Below are 17,460 nucleotides of genomic sequence, written 5' to 3' on the forward strand. Positions count from 1 at the left end.
AACCTGAGAGAGCACTTCCCCAAGTCAGGAGTTTATAAAAATGTAAGTTGGGTTTGGGGGTTAATGTGAGTATAAAAATCCCTGCTGACCCCTACTTCAGAGATTTCAAGTGATTGGTATGGAATGGGCCAGTAAAACTATCATTTCACAAGTATTCCATGTGATTCTTTGGATCAAATATCAGTAACCATTCTTTTTACCCATAGATATAGTTTGTCACTTCTACAGGGACATTTAGGGGTAGAACTTGAGATGATGCCTGTATTTCCCTATCCTCAAGCCTGTCATATTTTTACTGCATCAGAGATATTTAGTCCAAGGAAACATTTTATTAGAACAAATGACTACTGCACAGAATATTGTAGCAAGAAGGATTTTTGCCTGGCACATTAGTGACAATTCTGGAATTCAAAGTGGGATAAAGGGAGATTGACTCCAAGACAAAAAGAATCTCTTATTGTCACGCAAATCATATTTCACACAAATAGTTGCTTATGTCCTATGTGAGCACGGGTATATGTGTGTGCACATGAATATAAACTGGTATAAGATAAATTAATTAAAGTTAAACATGATTACAGAGCCGATAATAAAAACATAAAGCCTTTGAGGAGCTAGTCCTAGAATTGTCCCCAATGCAAAATCTATATCTACCAAGATATATATCAGTGCTTATACTGAAAGAGTGGATCTAATCAAAAACAAAGTTGTTTTTCATTTGAGTCTATTTTCATCTGTACAGAACTGCTTCAGCAAGATTTTCAACTTTTATAAGAAATGCATGTAACACAGAACAACACAGAACATAACACAGGCAGAAAGAAAAAAAATTATATAGTGGGCTACTTATCTGGTCTGGTGGTCCTCAATCTTGGCATTTATATACAATGAGCACTTGAAAGAATCCTGTAATTCAGGACCTCGTAAAGATAGCAGAAGTGGTCATTTAAGATGCTCTGACCTCATGGAGTAGTAACTGTGATGGAGACCTTCCATTTTGCTACGAAAAAGTCATTCTTTCAGGGGTACTTCAGGTGATCGACTCAAACACTTGGTGTGGAAGGAGAAATAGGCTTATTGATTGTTATGGCACCTGTCATGGGCTGAATTGTATTATATCCCTTAAAATTCATATGCTGAAGTCTTGACCTACCAACCATGTCTCAGAGTATAACCTTATTTGGAAATAGGGTCATAGCAGATACAATCAGTTGAGTAAGACGAAGTCACACAGGTGCATGGTTAGCCATTTATACAATGTATCTTAGGTCCTTATAGAAAAAGACTAATTTGTGCATGGAAGGAGACACACACACAGGTCCGCGCGCGCACACACACACACGCACAGGGAGAATACAGTGTGGAGATGGGAGGCCTGTTGACATAAGCCATGAACCACCAGAAGCTAGGAGAGAGGCCTAGAACAATCCTTTCCCACAGAATTCCCAGGAAGCATGGCACTGCCACATCTGACCTTGGACTTTGGACTGTTAGATCTGTGGGAAAATGAGTTTCTGTTTTCTAAACCTCTCAGTCTGTGGAACTTTATGACACATGCCTGGAAACAGTACCCCTCAGAATAGGACCTCCAACCAGGTGGCGCATTTTAAGACAAGGGCAATGCAACAATGGGCAGGTAATACTAATGACATTCCCTGGTTTAGCTCTATGAAAGCTTATGTATTTGGAGATCCTAATGCCAAAGGAGAAACACCTGGAAACAAGATGCTACCCGCTGACTCCCTTGAAATTCAAGCTGATTCCTCCTCAGCCATGTGTGGTTCCTTGTGGAGATGCACCAACAGGCAGAGAAGGGGGACGTTCCTACCTGCATGACTGATCCTGGCCTGACGGGATCAATGCCAGGCGACAACTCTATGAGGGTGATTGCTGCCATCAGTGAGCACAAGGGGGACTATGCTTGCAACACAGGAGGCCCTCAAGGAGACTTCTTATTAGCCTTTTACCCAACAGAATTTATGATTAAAAATTGAATCTGCTTACATCCCCTCCAAAAGCAACAACAGTAAGGACACAGACCTGTGGGAATAAAGGTTCAGGCCACCACCTATCCAGCCAGGTACAGGCAGAAGGCACCAGGAACCTGAGTAAGTGGCAGAAGATGGTAGTCATGATTAGCAAAGTAGGCCTCACACCAGCAATTAAAGCAAGATTAAGAAAGCTAAATGTCATGATTATTTGTTTTCCGCTAATTTACACCATAACCATTGACTAATATTTAAATTTCATGTAGAAGAATGAAGGAACTGGCGTCACCCCATGATACACTAGCAACATTAAGTCGTAAGTTTTTGCTGCCTGCAGGCCAGCATGGTTGCTGAGGGCCTGGGGGACTGGACTGCAGGCAATCTTGTCTCTGGGCCTTTGCTCACCTCTCTTCCTCCCCCCCTCACCTTTGCCTTGAGAGGCTAACCTATCCACCCTACAGCAATGGAGTTCCGTGGGCTCTGGCTTCTGTTGGAGGTAGCCAATGGGACCACTGGAAAGAAGCAAGGAGAAAGGAGACAAAGTTTTGCTGCCTTCCTCACTCTCCCATGGATTCATGGTGCTCCACCTGCTAGAGTCTCATCAGAAGATGAGATGGCCTATGAGTGGCCCACATTGACTGTTTCCCTTCTTTGCTTCCGGTGACTGTTTTTTCTCTCTGCCCTTTATTCCTAGAGATAGTGATGGGTGACTGGTGAAGCACTACTTCACTGCTCTATTTCCTGACTCCTTCCTGTATCTTTGACATCATTTTCTCTATTGAACACTCATTCAATTATTTGATTGGAGTCTGTGATCATTCATTTGCCAGGACCCTAACAAAATAGAAACACTGGCTTGTTTAGCTATAAGTATAATGGAAACAAAACTATATTTAGCATAGTCAAATTGTATGTAAATACAACTCTCATTTTAATTCCTAATTGTTCCCTCCTAAGGAATTGATGAAAACCTCTTGCTGGTTGTGGGTCTAGTCCACCCCGGATTTCCATCTTATCAATGGCTGTATTGGGCTGGTCCTCACTGGTGGGAACTCACCTGCTTTTGTCCCCCCAGCAGTCTGCACTAGGTTTTACCTTTCCTAAACACAGATCCTTGTTATATCCAAGTCAATTTTTTCTCAATCGGCAGTAAAGTTTTAATAATCTAAGTTTAACTTGGATTATCTTCTTCTTTACCTATGATTTTGGTAAAATTTGTTCTCCCTCCAATATATTTTTGGGGAAAAAAACTTGATCAGGTATCCTCTTTACTCTGGCATCTGTTTAATTTCCATATTTCTGACTAAATTCACCCTCTCCCTGTCCCTCGTCACTTCCTTCCAGCAAACTAAGCTCAAAGCAGTTGTGTCTTATTTAATAGCAGCTCTTGCTTCTAGGGAGGGACTTACCCTTCAACTATCGCACGGGGAAGTTCCCCTGGGTTAACTGCAGTTTTCTCTGCTACTTGTTTTATGTAGAAATTCTTCACAGAGCACGCCAGCTGTTGGCCAGGGACTATCCTGTAAGCATTTTGGAATAAGAGGAGATATGTGAGGGTAAGAGGAAACCTTGGAGTCCACAGGGCACCTTGTCTTCACTATCAACAATATGTATTGATGCCCTGATCTCATAGATGCTTTTAGAGTGGGTCCTTGAGTTCCCTTAAGTGACACCTCGTCTTCCGGACACCATGTCACAGAGTTGTCTCTTTGATCTTGAGTTGAGACCACTCAATTCAACTCAACTTGATTTGTTTTAATTCAAATCTGAAGATAAAGATGGAACAGTTCATTACACGTGCTTCTTGTGAAAGTTTTGAGGAGCTTAAAGCTGCTCTTGTTTCCTGCTTGGCCCTTTCCCATCCTCAATTTCACTTTCTCTTGTTTGCCACCCATATATTTTTGCCCCCCCCCCCCACATATCCAGGTCCCTGGTGCTTTGTGATGCTTGGGCAAACCCTGGTAGTTCTGTGTCATCCCTTTGCTTGGTCCTCAGGAAATGGAAGCTCTTCTGTATTGATTTAAGGAAATGCCCCTTTTCTGTATGTATCCCTAGCAAGGCTGGCTTTAATCAATGAACAGAGATCTAACATGCTCATCTGCACTGTTGTTCTCTAAGGCAAAACAGGAATGTGAGGAACTAACGTGATTGCCGCTCTCTGGGGAACAAGTTTGTGTTTGGGCTTAATGATGGAAGGCAATGGAGTCCATTCTTAATAAAAATCAAAGTCTTACTAGAAAATAAATTGGGGGAAAGGACTCTAGTTGGGGGAGGGCCCAGATGTTTTCCATTGATTTTCATCTTGATAGTAGGGTTTTTTCCTCCTGCTGTTACCACATGAAGATTCTTCTCCCAGAAGCTCTTCTCCATGAAACACTTAGAGCCTTCTGTGCTTTGCATCTGTAATTGGAGAAGAGATTGCATCAAAGAAAAAACACTCTGTGTGAAAGGTGATGCTGAGAATAGTTCAAAATCATCTACACACGGCCCTATCATTCCCCTTCAGAGCACTTTTTTCCATAGAATTTTGCACTACATATTTTGAGATATATGTCACATACAACAAAAATAATTTTAACTTTAATGTGAACAGTTTTATCCATTTTGAAGAGTTTTAATAATTATTGTCTTATCACCACCAAAATAATCAAGACGTAGAGTATTTCCATCACCCCCTAAAATTCCCTTTTGTCTCAGAGCACTCTCTCTATTTCTCTTTGGTGAATACTGAGCAGCCTAGAATAGTGTTAGTATTCCAGTTTCACTGCATCCTCACTGACATGGTATATTGACATTCTTGTCTATTTTTCTTTTTTACTTGAGCTATTCTAATAATTGTGTAGTAGTATTTCTTTCTGGTTACAATCTGAATTTCTCGAATGGCTAATGCAGTTAATGTGATCATTTGCCATTCAGTTCAAATATTTTGCCAATTGGGGTGATTTGTTTCTTGTTATTAAGTTTTGAGAGTTCTTTATATATTCTGGCTATTTAGTCCTTTTTCAGGTATGTGTGCATGTGTGTGATGCACATATGTTTTAACATAAGTAATCCAAAGGAATATCGTAACCCAAAGGAATCACATCCTCATTCTTTCATCATCTTTTGAGTATCACTCATTCATCCACAACTATCATATTCCTCATTCAATCTTTTAATATTAAAACTTTGATCAAAGACATCTTGAAAGTGAAGTGAAAACGAAGAATGAACTCTCTCTCCATAAAAGTCCCTAGATATACAAATTTTTGTATTCTTTTCTAGGAGTCCACAAGCTGTCTACTCCCAAAGTTGCACATGGACCATGAATCATGGATCTGAGGTTAGAAATTCACGTATGTACCCAGTTCATGCCAATTTGCATCTCTGTAATTATCTGCAATTTTAATTTTAGGTAGACCCAAGCTATTTCCGGATGCTAAGCAAATCGTGTAACTGTGAAAATTGCTGCACAACAGATACATTCTTTTTCATCTTCAGCAAAATCTGCACAGCTACAGGATGACTTTTCCTCTCTGTCTAGTTTCATGTTGAGTTACTGGAGAAGCCAGTCCCAAAGTCAGCATTTAGAATTCTCTTTATCACCTCTATCCCATTCACTCTCTGCAGATGATCTTGCTGTCTACTTACCAGAGAAATGGAAGAAATAAGGTATGGATGAATTGCCCACTTAACTCAAATACAGGTGTGTTTTCACCCTTTCATCTCCCTTTAATCTCAGAGGAGATGTGACTCTGCCTCGGACAATGGTGATCCATCCTTTGGGACTCTTGAGCTCATTCAACCCTAAGCCTTGTTCCAGGAAACATCTCCACCTATTTATCAATGTTACCTCTTTTTATATTTTCTTGGTTCTTTTTAGTTATATATGACAGTAGACTCTGTTTTGATATAATTATATAAGCATGGAATATATCTTATTCTGAGTCAGCACCCCCCCTTCCCCTTCCTTCTCCCCACTCCCTACTCCTTTCCCTATATTGATCTTTCTGCCATTTATCTATAGCTACTTTTTAACTAATTTCTTGTGGCTGGACATGTTGGGAAGATTCACTGTGTGTATTCATACGTACATAGGAAAATTGTATAATGTTACTCTTAAATCACTACTTCTTCTCAAGATGTAATATTGTTTATTTTTTCCCATTTAAAAAATTAGCATCCCCAACTCAAAAGCTGATTTCTCACCTTTCAGTATTTTCTATGCCATCCATTCTCTTTTTTCACAAACAAGCTCTTTAGAGGAGGGTATTATACTCACTGACTCTAATGATTCCATTTCTCATTCCATCACCCACTCTGTAGCATCTCCAACATCCCCCAATGACAACAAACACACTTAGGGGCTGCTGGAGGCATGACTCAGTGATAGAGCACTTGCCTACTATGTGTGAGGCCCTGAAGTCCATCCCTAGCACTAAAAACAAACAAACAAAAATAACACACACACACACATACACACACACACATGAATTGATCATTTTCAACCCCCTATGATACCTGTCATTTTGGAAATATTTGAAAATGCTAATTCCTGAGACTTATTCCTCTCTTGTCTTCTACAGCAATACTTCTCCAAACTACTTTGTTAATGTCTACAAATCCCTCCTAGGCCTCTAGGAGTGCTTCTCCAGCCAAGCACCATATGTTGGTGATCCTCAGGGTTCTCTGTTAGACACTTTATATTCTCAACGCACACGGTGTTCCTGGATGACTAAACTGCATGACATTTTTAACTACCACTTACCTATCCACTGCTTAGTCGCCACTCTTGACCTCCTGCCAGAGTACTTTTATGAGTTCTTCTCCTAAGCCACTCAAATCCAACCAGTCCTGAATAGATGTCATCATTGTCACCTTTCCCAAACTATTCTCCCAACTGGTTTCTTCCCCTCTTCCACATCTCAGTGATGCTCCCACCATTTTCTTTTTTTGTCCAAGCAGAAATCTGAGAATCTCACTAAACAATTCCTTTTCTTAAAATTCTCATTTCTAAGCAGTCATTTAGTCACTCATCTATTCATCCATATAGGTAATACTCTCAGAGTGTACGCCAGGTGCCAGATACTCCGCTAACGTTTTGCTGGGTTGAATCAGGCATTATTTTTGCTCTCAAATTGCTTATAATTTAGTGTTGCCGAGGCTACATAGGATATTCAATGAGAGCTTAAAGGAAGGGGTATCCTAATCAGATTGAGGCGAGAGAGGCAGAGAAAACTTGCCAGAGGCAATCTTTAAATTGAATGACAAAGGACAAATAGTAATTATCTAAAGAAAAGAGAGGGCGATAACACAAGAAGGAAAAGCACACTTCAAGGCTTGGCAGTTTGGTTCTCCATCCTCATTCACTCCTGATCCTTTCACTTTCTCTCCAGATAGACTGCCAGAAACTTAGACCCAGCAGGTCAGCCATATTTCTCCCCAATATCTTTGAAGAGTCTTCCTGTTACTTCCTCTGACTTTACCTCCCTCCTATCTGAGTCCACACTACTGCTAGAGGGCTCTTTGTAAAGCACCACCCACCCACCGTGAGCATATTCCTTTCCTACCTAAAATCAACCAATCACACTCAGTTTTTTTATTTACATCAAAATGCATGATTGTTCAGCTTCTCAGGAGCCTGACAGGACCAGTGAGACACCGTGGTCATCAGATGCTTCAGTGACCACTCAGTTTTCATCAGTTTTTACCCTTTCCACATCTCGGCTCTTCCTAGCAATTGCTCCTTTCCTCTTGTTCCACGCCTTCCCACTTGCACCCTCATCAAGACTCAGTTAGGTGCCAAGTCTTTAGATGCTCAGGAAGATGTGAGCACTAATTTTCTATGTTCCATGGCAACTTATGCATTTATTTATTATAGCATGCACCATATCATAACTATTTACTTCTCTATTTACCCAAACAAACGTGGAATGTCTTTAGGAAAAAAAATATGTCATATTTATCTCCATATCCTCAGTGCTCAAAATAGTTCCTGGCATATTCATAAGAACTCGAAATATTTATGGAGTAAGCACGAATGAATGAATTAATATTAGATACTTCCCTTGATTGACGAGGATGATTTCTGTTGTGAAGCAAACATTTCTTTCCCATAACCCTAAAGAGTTGGCATGAATTTACCAAGATCTCACTCTATGGTAGCTATTGTGCTAGGCACTGATAATTTCAAGGTGAAAAATACATTTGTTTCCAAGTGGCTTATAATCTGTGGGGAAGACAGACATGCAAGCAGGCAACCCTAAAAAAGAATTGAGATGAACTCTGGATAGGGCAGAGGGGTGGGAGGGGAAGGGAGGGGGCATGGGGTGAGAAATGATGGTGGAACGTGATGGACATTATTATCCAAAGCACGTGTATAAAGACACGAATTGGTGTGAATATACCTTGTATACAACCAGAGATATGAAAAATCGGGCTCTATTTGTGTAATAACAATTGTAATGCATTCTGCTGTCATAGATAAATTTTAAAAATTAATTTAAAAAAGAAATTTGATAAGGGAAAGAAAGAGAACTCTTGTGGGATGGATAAGTAAAGAAAGTTTCCAGAGCAAATGTGGATTAAGCCAAGACCTGAAGAGTAGATAGAAGTCTAGGAAGGCTCTTTCATACAGTGAGAATCACAAGTGAAAGTCCTAGGTGAGAGGGAAGGTGCACTTAGGAAACTGAAAGACCAGCCTGGGTGAGCCATAGTAATCCAGGGAGAGCTAATAGGAGGCAGGTTGTAAAAGTCTCTAATAACTCTTGGGGATTACAACAGGGGCAGAAAGATAAGGATGGAGGATATCCAGGATCATGGCAGAAGTGTAGGGGGAGAGTTGGAAAACAGGTGTTCCAGTCCTCCAGGCAAGAGCCAACGGGGACGTCACAGGCACTCCCTGGGATCCACCTTGCTGTCAGACTTTGCTCCATGACCATGGAGGGAGAAAAGTCGCTGTGCTTGAAGAGCCTTGGAGACGACAAGCCGTGGAATAAGAACTTGTGGCAGACTGGCAAGAAGGAGTCCTCCATCTGGCTTCTTCCAGATGCCCATTTGAAGATGTGAGATGATTCTTTTCAAGATAAGGCACAGGAGACTTAGATTCAGCACTGGTGCCAGTGCGATCATTAGGCCTGAGCTAGCCACACCAGAGACGGAAGAGTAAGATACAGAATGTGGCACGAAACAACCATGAAGGTGTGCTCCATAGACCAGAAAAAACCCCCTGCTCTCAATGGTCTGCTGAATAGCAGCGGAAATGACAGGCAGTAAAATATGAGTCTTTTCAATTGGAAAAAAGTTAAATTCAATAGGGAGGCAATATGATTCCTAAAAGGAATCTCTATCGTGTACTTCCTGGTTAGGAAATGGATGAGGAATGAGGCTTCTCTGGTTTTCCGTCACAGCCTGGCTTGGGCATCAAGGTTGAGTCTGGGTTCTTCCAAGATGCTACTGTCATTTTTGCTTCCTTAGAATATGGCTCCAAGTCTTTCTTCCCTTAAAGCAAAGGTCACTTGGAAGGGAAGGTAGGGCGTTGGTGTGGCAGCATGGCAATTTTCTATTTTACCCCTTCTTTCAAAATAACTATCTTGCGAAGAGCTCCCCCAGGTCTCTCCATTAAGCCCCATATTTCAATGCCTCACAGCATAGCTTCCTCTTGGCTGGATAACTTCAGAAAAAAAGATTTCAACTGTCAACCAAGCTCCCTAATGCTTGAATATAACTCTTTTTTTTTTGCCATAAATGTTGGGCCCTATTTTTATGAAAATGAGAGATTCTCTTGTCCTGTATTACCATGTGTGAAAATGTACATTTTGGAAGCATAGGTTTTCCATAACCCCTCAGGCACCCAACTAGAAATATGGTGTGAGGTCTTGCTCAGTGACGTCTTCTCCAGATGAATTGCAATATATGCCCGATATCACACATTCCATGAGGAAGGCCAAGAGCAGGTTCTGCGGATCTAGAACCTCTCATTATCTCTCCACGTCATCCACTTTTCTTCATCCTAATGGCCATTGCCACACCTCAGTCGACAACCCCCCCTCACGTGGAGGCTGTATCTGCCTCCCAAATGACATTGCCTTCAGTCCTGCCCCATTCCGTCCATCCTCCACACTGCAGCCAGGGCAAGGCTTCTAGAATGCAAAATAAATGAATCATGTCTCTCCTCTCCTTAACACTCATCAAAAAGCTTCCCGGTGTCATTAAGATAAAATTCAAGCCCTTCAGAATGCCCTTGGTAGCCTGGCTTCCTGCCTTCCTTTCTTTCCTAATCTCTTTTCCTCTTGTTCTTCCCACTTTATGTTTCAATTGAGAAATGTGCACCTTCCAAGTTCTTTAACAGAATTTCCTCCTACTCGCTGAATACTTAGTGACCCTTTGTTGTCAATTCGGATGCCTTTTGGGAACCTTTTCTGCCTCTTGATAAACAACATCCAGGGCCCCTTTGAAGTTCATGTGGCATCTTGCATCTTCTTCTGTTACCTATCACACTTTATCACAAGGGATGATTTTGCCATCTGAATCCCTTCCTGGACTGTAAAGTTCCTAAGCAGATAGCTACTCGTAAACATGTTCACTTTTTTATTCCCAGGACCTATAATAATAAATTGAATACAAATTTCCAGAATGAATGAATGAGTGGAAGGATAGATGTTTGGATGGATAGTTGGATAGATGGATGAAAGGGGGTGGGTGAAGTAGAGAGCCTATGTAAAGAATGTTGAGGGTTATGGACGCTTATATGTCCCCTCCTTAATGTGAAAATGACAAAAATATCATATTGTTGTAAAGGTTAAATACTCCTTATATTAGTATATACTATTATATAATGTTAACACTTATTATATTGTATTAATCCTTATTCTATGTAAAACACTTAGAACTATGTCTAGCCTATTGTAGGCATTCCTTCTCAAAATGTCAGCTATTATTAATCATCATAATAGCATGCTTTCAAAATTATTATAAATAAATGAGTAGGTAAAAAATTAAAAAGCAAAAAAAAAAATAGAATCCAATAGTAAAACCTCAGTAAGATCTCACTGGTATCTTGTTCCTGACTTTAATCACACAAAAAAAAATCGTTTTGAGACTTTCTGACAATGCCCAGCAATTCATCCACATTCAGCAGTGATAATAGAATACAATGGAGTACTTTCTGCCCTAGGGTCCAAGTTCAGTGCTTATTACCAGAGTTATTTCTGCCAAACTGCTAACCTCCTAGACTCTGGACCCTGCCTGTGTTCTGAGATCTATGACACCTTCATGCTCCCCCGTCATAGCTGACCTTCCATCTTTAGGTCCTGGCCCGCCTATACTGGTGGTACCTGATTAATTGGGCTTCTGCTCTTGACCCTTCCTTGTTTGGCTTGTATCCAGGATGGGTCAATGGCTTTAAGGACATGCCCCTGGGTAGTGCGCTGTGCCAAGACACACAGGAGAGGAGAGCCACAGCAGTTGGTCTACATTAGCATAATTATCTCCCAAATCTACTTTCAACCAATTCATACTTTGTCTCTAACAAACCTATTTCTGACTTGCTCTTTATTTTTATTACTTCCTTACAACTCCATGCTGTCCTTTTTAAAGGCTTTGATTAGCATTTTCCTAAAGTGACATTTCCTTGGAAAAGGTTCCAGTGGGTCTCAGGATCCCTTACACTGAAGAAAATGTACTTCAGTAATTCCCTAATAAGGAATAAGCCAGAAGTACTTAATGCCCGACGTCTCAGTCAACTTTTTGTCACTACAGTGACATACCTCTCACAACCTTCTCATGAAGAACAGGTTTATTTAGAATGTGGTTTGTGAGGTTCCACTCATGGTGCTGCCATTGCCTTGGTTCTGGTGAGGCCTTGCCTGTCCACTGTGTCACCTCATGGTAGAGGCACATGCGTGTAGAAGGGCTTCCATCATCGGACAGGAAGGAAGGCAGAGAGCTGTCACAATTCCTTCCTTCCAAGGGCATCCCCTAATGACCTAAGGCCTGTCTTCCCAGCAATGCCATCTTGAGGGTCGAGTCTTCAATCACAGTGGACCTTTGTGGGCACTTGAACTAGGTCCAGACCGTAGCAGCTAGTAGAGCAGAGGCAAAGAAGAGTTAAAATAAAGCTGGAGAAGGATCATCAATGGCCCTGTACTGTGTCAATCACTAACACTTCATAGTGGCATCTCAGGGTACTAACTGCACATGGGGGTAGGCAGCAGTGAGAATAGAACACAATGCAGTACTACATATACATAAAGGTGAGATGATGTATGAAACATAATTCTGTTACATTCATTCCATGTTTCTTTCCCCTCCCTTCCTTCCTCCCTCCCTCCTATTCTCCTACTTCTACTCCACTGATCTTCCCACAGATTTGTGATATCCAAGACCCCTCCTAATATTTTTTTTTTATTTCTTCACAAGGCATTGTCCATTAGAAACTAATCCCAAAACTTAGACACTCTCGTCTACCCCGACGTGGCCTTTCAGTTACCCAAATGAAAATTACTAACAAAATCCCTGTGACTGTTAGCTTCATGAGCCTACAGGAGTAAGAAATAAATTAGGGAAGTCATACATTTCCTCAGAAAAGCAAATCTTCTCCTAGGTCTACTTCAGAGGTGGCAGCAAACATCATCAGCATAATGACCTCCTGAGTCCTCCCAGATCCTAGCAGACCTAGAAAAGACAGGAACGGGCAAATGGCCTCATAGAAGAATTCATTCCACTGTCAGGACAAAGTCTTTGCTATTATAGGCATCCGGAAACGATGATGTGTATGTAATTCCCATTCTTTTTCCAAGTTAGAAAGCCATTGTTCTCCTGTCCCTTTACTGTGTGACAGGAACAGACAACTGGCCTTTTATCACCAGACCAGAAAAATCTACATCTGGATCTGATGTACTTCACCCGACGATGCTGCATTTCAAGCTATACTTTCAAACAAATTACATGTGGACTTACTGTGAAAGACAAATGAGTTGACTTCATTTGGACTATATGGGGAAAGTCTGTGCAGGAATGCCTGCTCATCAAAGACGTGGATCGTGAGGAAATCGATTGGCTGATCAGTCAATACTCACCCCCAAAGCCTTCCTCTCTGGCCTCCTTCACCACAGAGGCCAGGAAAGCTACATGTGAGCTTTTTCAGTTTCCCCTGCAACCAGGGTGAGCCTCGGGGCATCTTCCAAACAGAGAATATAAAGTTCACAGGTCACGCGTGAAAGTTTTCTCTTTACTGATGAAAGGAGCAGAAGTCACAGATGCTTCACCGTGCCCTGTGCTTTGTGACATAAAGGTAGGCATGAGATGTAGTCCTGGGGTCCGTGGCTACCATTTGGTAGCCATGAGAAACATTCCAAGGGTATCAAAGGCGTGCAGTCTGTGATGCTATTGTGCAATTGAACAAATATCAGAAACCACCCATTTCCTGAATCTTGTGGTGTGAATAGTTTAGTCACATAATTTTAAACCATTGTTGACTGGGTTTGCTGTTGTTTGCAATTGAAAGCATACTGAACTGACAGAGCTCTTTGCAAAGTCATTGAAGTCTCTAGCATCATTTCCCTAATAAAAATAATAGTGAATTTATATTGCATATCTCTTTGCTTTCTTAGATCAAAATCTGTTTCTTCACAGTCCAAGGGGGATATTTGCTCTCTGCTATGAAGTCTGTCAGAGGTGATAGATAGGGTACAATTTTGTAATAGCCCCAACTGGGCAAACAATACAAGAGCCAGATGGCTATTATGATACATCAATCTTTCTAGAAACAAATTTTACAACATCAAATTTAGAAACCAAAAAATATATATATTTTCCATATATATATATATATATATATATATATATATATGGAAAAATAAAGCATACTATGAAGGAATAATTAGACAAGAATCAACAATGAAAATTTCACAGAACCCATGCTATCACTTCCACATGCCATGCCCAAGTAGACATTGCTGACAATCATAGCACATTTTCCCACACATACCACTTGCTACTGAGAAGCTCCTAACACAGAGTTCCAGGCAGCCACGACCATTCAGCTGGAGCTGGCACACAATGTGAAGCCCAGCTGTATTTCTTAGCGATTGCAGACACTCATTCTGGAGGTATTTGGTTCATGATCCAAGCACAAGTCCTTGCTCACTGGGAATTGATGGTATTTTTTTCTGTTAAAGGGAGGATGCTAAGTGAGTTTTTTTAATCATGTTTTTTGCCCTCCTGTTTCACTTCAGTTCTAATTGACTTTGTTGTCTTTATGATTATTCAACACGATATGCAGGGTCTCATTGAATTTATTCAAGTCTTTCTTGTTATGATATTTGTTTTCATCACCATTCATCATATGGATAACTGATTTCTTTTATTTCTGCCCTTTTGCCTTTATATCTGAAACTTGTCTAAAACTGCATGTACTGTTATATACACAAAGATGACTTCACTATCTCTTTCACAAGATTGTTTATCTACCCTTTTAGACAAACCCACCACTGTCATTGGAAAGAACCTGCTTGTAGATACAGCTTTTAGAAGACTACTTACTCCTCCTTATCTAGGAAAATAGATCCTTGCTCAAGTGACCTTCTGTTTCCCACTTCAAGTCTATCTGGATACTTAACTTAAAGGACAACTAAAAAGGAGTAAGCCATTAGGAGTTAATGCTTGCCAAGAACATTGAAGGTACTTATTTGGTCTGGCCCATGTTGAAAGAGTGCTGAAAGATGCTGTGGAAGATACCATAATAAAGAGAGATGCTATCAAGAAAACTCAGGCAAATTGCTGTTTAGTGACTTGGAAGGGAAGAACTATCTACGAGAGGAGCAAATTAGAAGGTATAAAGAAAATAAAATATAGTTTGCGGGGAACAGAATAAAGCATAAAATGTGGTTTGATAACATTTTAGAAATAAGTGTATGCACATAAAGATAACCTAAAAATAGGTTTCTACTATAAGCAAAGCCAGAAGTAAAGAGAGAGTAAGAAAAAAAAAATACAGAAAGACTGACTTAAAATCAGCTGATGTTCGTGAGAAAGATCGGTCCTGGGAATCCAGCTCCTGATGTGATGTTGAAGAGGACTCATAAGGTCTCTCCTTGGAGGGATACTCCATGCCCTCCCCAAGGGAAATACCAGAAAACTGCAGAAACCAAGAGGAGAAGCAAAGACGAGAAGATATCCTAACCATGTGTTGAGTCACCCAGTTACTCAGACGTTTAGTGAGTTTCTACCACACTAGGCACTATTCTGCGGGATGGTAAGTCCAGTTAACAAAAGCCTAGAAGCCCTTGCCTTCATAAAGCTCCATCTCTACAGAGGGAAAGTGATGACACAACAATAAGGAGACATGAGGTGGTATCATCGCATATTGTATAATTATGCAAAATGAAACCTGAGTACTTGACGGCTCCTCAGATGCCACAGACCTGTTGTTAACAAAATCAGTGTGAGTAGATAAATTATGTATTTGCATATCTGAATCACCTTGCCTGTTCTATGAGTCAGCATCTCTCCCTGTAAGCAACCAAGGCTTGGCAAATGGTAGAAGCTCAATTTCCTAATCAGGAGACATGCATTTTACTAGGCAGACCGTAGCAGATCGCTCTCTCTGACCTTGAATTTGGCCAAGAAAGGTTAAACTGAAAAGAGAGGGGAGTATAATTGTCACAAACAACAACCTCAGAAAATAAAGAAAACCTCAAGGAAAAAATACATACCAGGATGGAGGAAGTCCACAGCTACATCTTCTGGCAGGATTGCCAATCCACACAGTCCCGTCCCTCCATCTCTCCCTCCCTCCCTCCCCCTCCATCCATTAGCCTATCCACCTGTGTATTCTCAGGGAACTGAGAAACCTGTTCAAAGGCATAGGCAAATTTATTCTCCACCGAAAAGAGTTGCCCTGATTTAAATTGGCTTGCGAACTCAGAGTTGGGTCCCGTGGTGTTTACTCTGTAGGCTTTGTCAATAGAGATGATTCCTGGGAAAACAAAACAAAACTGTGACATAAGTCATATTTATCTTCAGTCCAGACTCTTTTTTTTTTCTCTTTCTGTACTTTGCCATATCTGTTCATTTCCTGTTCAACACTGAAGCCTGGGTATCCAGTTTCCCAGAGAAGCTTGTGGTCCCTATCCTTGGTAGAGAAAGTCACAGTAAAATCCTAAAAAGAGAAAATGTGCCGCCTGTCAACATGCTCTTTCCATGAATGATAGAGAGATAGGGAGAGATTCTGTAAAGCTTTCAAAAAAAAAAAACCCTGGGAAATTTACGTTAAATACCATCAGCCTTACATGGACATATGTCTTTGAAGTCCACCTCTTGACATTTCCTCAAGCAAAAGTTAAATAATGACCTTCTGTAAAAACATTCAAGATCTCCTTTCACTAAAAAACAAAACAAAACAAAAAGAAAAACCAGAAAAAGTGAGCAAAATCCCTGGACGCTTGTAACCTCAACTTCTGTTTAGCCCACCTCGAATCCCTTTGACAGACTTCCTGGTCCACCTTCCAGCAGGAGAGATTCCGTAAACTAGAGATTTATAACAGATGACAAGTCAACCCAGATTCTTATGAAACGAGATATGAGTCAGCAACATTAGAGCTGCTTGAAATTCAGGGCATTTCAGAGTGAAGGGGAGAAATCTCCAAGAATTTCACAGAGAATGTTTTACTCTTCTGAAAAATTGCTGAGAATTCTTCAGAAGCCAAGTGGTGCCTGGCTTTCTATTTTCTGCAGCCAGGTGGTAAATGAACCAAGGCTGTGCAGACAGAGATCAGACAGTCCACAGTAAGGAGGACCACATCATCTTGGGGTATCTAGTTGCTTCCACATAACCTTTACTGAAAAGTGGCCAGCCCTCAGCGGCTCCACCCCCTTCGAGAACACCCTGTGTGTGCCAAGACACAAGGCCTTCAACAAACTTTCTGCCTAACCATCCACATTGCATGGCTTTCCCTCTGTTTCCTCATCTTGTACACCACTGCAAACAGCAGTTAAGCAGAAAGTCTTTTGTATGTGCAATGGATCATGCTCCAGTTTCAATTATCATTGAGTCGTTCCTTGATAAATTCGTAACATATAACAAGAGTCTCCATGTATCAATTAGCTGCTCATTATTGAATACGAGTTTAGCGCTTAAAAATAGTTTGCTAATTTTCAGAAAAATCTATGAAAAAACAAAAAGGCTAATCTATAGTGGAGCTCAGGAAACTACATTTTGAGAGAATCAGTCATTTGTCCAGAATGACACAGTTCACGTGTGGTGGAGACAGCATTTGAGCACAGTCTGCTTGGTGTCCAAACACAACTGCCCCTGCTTCTTCCCCTAATTAGTTCATCCCGGACTCTTCTGATTCAGTACATTGCAACTGTGCCTAGAAAGGTTTCCTCTGGTGCTCAACTACCCCTGTAGTAGAAAACAGGTGCTTCTTGTGCAATTTGAAAAACAACTACCAACTCTATGACTCATGGCCTTTAATCTCCTCGCTAACTT

General features: G+C 40.9%; 1 long non-coding RNA gene across 4 annotated transcripts; it reads right to left on the reverse strand.

Annotated features, from left to right (window-relative positions):
* Nucleotides 1-309: 309 nt before the first annotated feature.
* Nucleotides 310-16,713, reverse strand: LOC120892394 (uncharacterized). 4 transcript variants are annotated; one of them, XR_013425731.1, is made up of 9 exons: nucleotides 16,259-16,713; nucleotides 15,794-15,945; nucleotides 15,450-15,604; nucleotides 13,957-14,137; nucleotides 13,046-13,245; nucleotides 12,541-12,641; nucleotides 11,735-12,049; nucleotides 4,223-4,388; nucleotides 310-3,508 (listed from the first exon to the last, which is right to left on the reverse strand). It is a non-coding gene; the product is annotated as an uncharacterized LOC120892394 (long non-coding RNA). The 4 variants fall into 4 exon arrangements; XR_013425729.1 differs by having other exon boundaries at nucleotides 310-2,104; nucleotides 3,398-3,508; nucleotides 15,794-16,713; XR_013425730.1 differs by having other exon boundaries at nucleotides 15,794-16,351; nucleotides 16,440-16,712.
* Nucleotides 16,714-17,460: the final 747 nt, after the last annotated feature.

This window comes from Ictidomys tridecemlineatus, chromosome 9 (assembly GCF_052094955.1).
Source record: "Ictidomys tridecemlineatus isolate mIctTri1 chromosome 9, mIctTri1.hap1, whole genome shotgun sequence".
NCBI classification, from domain to species: Eukaryota; Metazoa; Chordata; class Mammalia; order Rodentia; family Sciuridae; genus Ictidomys; species Ictidomys tridecemlineatus.